The sequence below is a fragment of the Drosophila santomea genome, unplaced genomic scaffold (genome assembly GCF_016746245.2).
Source record: "Drosophila santomea strain STO CAGO 1482 unplaced genomic scaffold, Prin_Dsan_1.1 Segkk86_quiver_pilon_scaf, whole genome shotgun sequence".
Taxonomy (NCBI): Eukaryota; Metazoa; Arthropoda; class Insecta; order Diptera; family Drosophilidae; genus Drosophila; species Drosophila santomea.
In genome coordinates, this window is record NW_025319022.1 from 155,809 (window position 1) to 161,524 (window position 5,716).

Below are 5,716 nucleotides of genomic sequence, written 5' to 3' on the forward strand. Positions count from 1 at the left end.
GATCCAGAAGTTGAAGAAATTGCGGCCATAGATTTAAAATGTTGGAACTGTGACATGACCGGGCATAGATACCATGATTGTACGAGGGAACGCCGCGTTTTCTGCTATGGTTGCGGAAAACCTGATACCTACCGCCCAAATTGCAGTCATTGTCAGTCTTCAAAAAACTGAAAAGGCCGAGCACCAACAAACAGTGCTCGCAAAACTTATCTGTCGTCCGAACCGAAAGTAGACCAATAAGTCACGAACCAGTTCTTCTTATCGCTGACATTCCTAAGCCAACAAATCGTACACATTTCCCGGAAGTATCAATAGGTAAACAACATTATAGTATTAAAGAAAAGGTCCCAGCCATAAATGAAAAATCAAAACAATGCAAACCAGACCGAGGCCGTCATTATTTCGAGAAGCGTAAGCAAGAACGCGTTACGGTGCTTTCAGCCATGATTGGAAATACGCTAGACGTACGACCATATGCAGAAGTATCTATTTTGGGCAGAACTGTTAGTGGGTTGTTAGACTCTGGAGCATCTATTAGTTGTATAGGCGGAACCTTTGCAGAGGATCTCTTAAATGACCAAAGCCAAGGGCTCAAACCTTTTAAATGTTCGGTAAAAACTGCAGATGGAAAGTCCCAGCGGGTTATGGGCAAGCTGACCACAGAAATATTCTTTAGGAACAAGTCGTAGGAAATTAATTTGTATATCGTTCCATCGTTGTCTCAAAATCTTTACCTAGGAATTGATTTCTGGATCAGGTTTGATTTGCTACCTTCGTTCAACTCTAATCTTGCTGTTTCAGCAGTAGAAGATTCTATGCTGCGCCCGTTAACTGCGAAGCAGCAAAAACAACTAAAAGATTCCATTGCACTATTTCCGTCATTTTCTGAAACTGGATTGGGTCGCACTTCCGTTCTTAGTCATTGCATTGATGTGGAAAATTCAAAACCAATAAAGCAGAGGCATTATCCAGTGTCTCCCGCTATTGAAAAAATGATGTACGCAGAGCTTGACCGCATGTTGTCGTTAGGAGTGATCGAGGAATCCAACAGTGCATGGTCCTCTCCTGTAGTCCTTGTACGTAAGCCAGGAAAAGTCCGCCTTTGTTTGGATAGCAGGAAGGTAAATGCAGTAACGGTTAAGGATGCATACCCTATGCCGTTTATTGATGGTATACTAAGCCGTTTGCCAAAAGCTGAGTTCATTTCTAGCTTAGACTTAAAGGACGCGTTTTGGCAAATTCCGCTTGAACCAAAATCGAGGGATAAGACTGCGTTTACGGTCCCAGGCCGCCCTCTCTATCAATATACTGTCATGCCATTTGGGCTCTGCAATGCACCTCAGACTATGTCCAAACTGATGGACAAAATTGTTCCGGCCAGTTTGAAAAGAGAAGTCTTTGTTTATCTAGATGATCTATTAATAGTGTCCGAATCTTTCGAGAAGCATATTCAAACGTTAAAAGAACTTGCAGTGAACATCTCCAAGGCCGGTCTCACGATTAATGTCCAGAAAAGCAAGTTCTGTTTAAAGGAAATTCAATATTTAGGCCATGTTATCGGACATGGAACCATCGCGACGGATCCAGAGAAACTGTCGGCCATTGTAGACTTTCCGGAACCTCGATCAGTTAAACAGCTTCGCAGATTTTTGGGCATGACTGGGTGGTACCATAAATTCATTAAAAACTATGCCACCGTGGCTTCACCCTTGACTGATGCCCTCAGACAAAAAAGGAAATTTGAATGGTCCGCAGAGGCGCAAAAGGCGTTTGGAGCTCTGAAACAACACATGTGCGAGGCACCTGTCTTGCATAGCCCAAATTTTGATGAACCCTTCTTTATACATTGTGACGCCAGTCACACTGGAATTGGTGGGGTATTGGTTCAGTTAAGTACTGAAGGTGACGAAGTACCGATCGCTTTTATGTCGCGAAAATTAAATCAATGCCAAAGGAATTACTCCGTCACGGAAAAAGAATGTCTGGCAGCAATTATGTCTATAAAGAAATTTCGAGCGTACGTGGAAGGCCATAAATTCACCGTAGTCACCGACCATGCGTCATTGAAATGGCTCATGTCTCAAACGGACTTGAGCAGCAGATTGGCGAGGTGGGCACTCAAGCTTCAGGGGTTTAGTTTTGAGATCAAACATAGAAAAGGTACTCAGAACGTCGTTCCAGATGTCCTCTCTCGGGCTTTCACACAAGACCTTTCCGCGTTGGAGTTAGATCGATTTATTGACCTGCAATCTGACCACTTTAGAAGCAAGGATTATGAGGAACTAAAATTAAAAGTTCAACAGAATCAGTCTTTGCTTCCAGACGTAAAAGTTATGGACAGTCTTTTGTATCGCAGGACGGAACATGCAGCTGGCGAAAGAATAGCAGATGATATGGTTTGGAAACTGTGGATACCAAAAGAATTGGTTCCCATGGTACTACAAATATCGCACGATCATCCCTTAGCTTCTCACTGTGGTATCAATAAGACCCTTGAACGAGTACGTAGGTACTTCTTCTGGCCCAATCTGGTTGCAGACGTTAAGGCTCACGTGAATGGTTGTGAGATATGCAAATGCTCGAAACATCCCAATTATAGTCTTAAACCAAACCTTAGCAAAACAGGCGAAACGCAAAGATTTTTCCAGAAACTGTATGTCGACTTCCTTGGTCCATACCCGCGATCTCGGTCTGGTCATATAGGAGTTTTTGTAGTGCTGGATCACTTTACTAAATTTCCTTTTTTAAAGCCTATCAAAAAGTTTACGGCAGAGGCAATTCTAAAGTACGTTGAAGAAGAGTTACTACACTGTTTTGGCATTCCTGAAGTAATAGTATCTGATAACGGCGTTCAGTTTAAATCACATGCTTTTAACCGTCTTTTAGATAAATATAACATACGTCACTCTTATACGGCCCTTTACGCCCCTCAAGGTAATCCGTCGGAAAGAGTAAATAGGTCTGTGATCGCTGCAATTAAGTCGTATATACATCCCAATCAGACAAACTGGGATGAACACTTAAGCAAGATTTGCTGTTCCCTACGGTCTAGTTTCCATACGGCCGTTAACACTTCACCCTATAGGTTGACCTTCGGACAGCACATGGTTACCAATGGATCAACGTATAGGCTTCTACGTAATCTCGGGGTGCTTGAAGACCGTTCAGTTCGCTTCCAGAGAGATGATAGTTTTGATTTGGAACGAAGCAAGGCGGTAGCGACCATGAGGAAGCAGCATCAAAGAAATGAAAACTCTTATAATTTAAGAAGCCGTGAAGTTTCATTCGTCCCCGGTCAAGAGGTCTACAGGCGGAATTTCTGTCAAAGTAATTTTGCAAAGGGGTTCAATGCTAAACTTGCCCCTGCGTTTCTAAAAGCGCGTATTAAAAGAAAACTCGGCAACAGTTACTACGACTTGGAGGATACACAAGGACGTTATGTAGGAAAGTTTCATGTGAAAGATCTCAAGCAATAACATAATGAAATTATAGCTCCCAGCGTGGATCCCGCTTTGTAGGCTTTTCTTTCTCTCCTAAGCGCGATCTTGTTGGGGGGGTTTTGTAGAAGCGCTGGTCGATGAAAAGATACACAAAGATAAAAAGATACAAAGAGCGAAAATAAATGTAGGCCTAAAAGTAGGCAATGGTTTTGGAGGATGTCCCAACTGTAAGCAAAGGCAAGCGCAAAGGTAATCAAGGTCCGTCCACAGATTTAAAAAAAAAAAGTCGCATAATAATGTACAAATACTTTGCGCGGGTGCGGTCATAGCTAGGACATTCCTCTGAAATGAGCATAGGGTGTGAATTGTCAAAGGAATTCGGGATGTGGAAATTTCAAAAATTTATTACCGATTAGCTAGTTTATAGCTTAAAGTGGGTAGGGCTCCGCCTTCATCTCAGGGATGATATTCCTTGTTCCAGTGCCACATTGACACTGGAGACTAAAATGGCTTTGGAATTCGGGCCTATAAAACTGCCCTTAACCCCCAAATTCGGGCTATTTGCCGCTTCACCTGCCAACCAGCCACATCGAAGTCTCTGGGAAAATATTTCTTTTTCGATCTTCAGAATAGTATGCATTAACATAATGTTATAATTAACCTATACGCGCTGAGATACGATTGTAAAATTCAAGGAAAAGTGAAAAGAAGGCCACAATTCAACTTAGATCATCGCAAATCTCCCCACCCCGCAGTACCAAAAAGCTTGCTGCTGAGAACAAAAAGAGAGGGAGAGGGGAAGGCAAACCTGGCTCGTCAGCAGGTGCTGAGTAGTTGCCGAAAATTCGTATGGAGAGCATCACGGCTTGGTCGCGGCATCGGTAGCTTACGAAAAGAGCTCTCTACGCCCGGAAAACCCAGAGAAAACCCATAAGGAACGAAGAATCGGGAAATGTAGAAAAAAACCTTTTTTTTTGTGTGCCATATAAAGTGAAAAAAAAAACATAACCCCACACCGTGAACAACCCGCATGCAGGCGGTTGCATAACATATATATGTATATGTATATATATTTTCGTATATATATATATGCATATATATGCGTATAAGTTAAAATTTTTAAATATTGAAGAGTGAAGTTTGTTTGCCAAGGAATGGCCGTATCGAGAATAGGCTAGTTATAGTTTATTTATTTTATTTAATTTTTTTTTGTTGTAGTATATATAAGTTTTTTTGGTAGTGGGAAAAATATTGAAGTTTGGTGAGGAGATAATGTTCATGTGAGAGAATGGTGTTTTGTGTAAATATGTGAAGTTAATCGAAACAAAAAGAGAAAGAGAAAAAAAAACAGAAAAAAAATATGCTATAAAAAAAATAGAAAAAAATATAAATTGTGCGTTAATAATAAAATAGTGGAAATATAAGTAAAATATAAGTAAAGTAATGAAGTGAATCGGTCCAGTGATAAATATATAAAAGCGATGATGATTGCGTGCTAACAAAAGAAAATGAAAAATAATTAAAATAAAAATTTCGAGAAAAATGAGGGGAAAATTATGTCGTTGCCAGGTGCAATCAAGTGATCAATAATAAAGAGAAAAAGAAAAAGTGATCTAAAAGCCCTTTACCCCTCCCCATAGATTCGCCGAAAGCGCTTTCGCCGTCTGGATATGGAGAGGTAAGTCTGCACAACAATTGTTCTAAAATCCAAAAGCCAAACAAAGAAAATGTAAAAGCATGTAGAAATCGACGCAAAGTCAACTCGATGTCTCTCAGTAAAGTAAATATCATGTCGATTCTCAATCAACTAATTATTTTTCAATGCTTGTAATTTAACACCGTCTGAGCTGCCATACATTCACCATCGAATTCTTTTTTTTATTAAAACATGCAAGGAAAACTTTACTTTTGCCTTCCCCATCTTTATTATACGCATTTATTTTATTTTTAATACATATTATATACTATTTTATATTTTTTTATTATACCTATTTTAAATATATACATATCCATCCCTATACATACATATACATATTATCTACCCACAGCACCATTCTCATATCTCTCACATAAATAAAAAAAAAATAATAAATAAGCTCATGTTAGAAGTTATGATTTAGGCCAATTTTAGATGGAGAAATTAAATGGAAAAAAACTTAGTCTTATGAATAAAATGTTTTGAAGTTGAAATGATTTGCTAATTTTTCTGCCGTGGGGGTCATGCTGAACCTAAAAATGATAGGGTGTTAAAACGTGAACTTGAAAATAGGGACCAT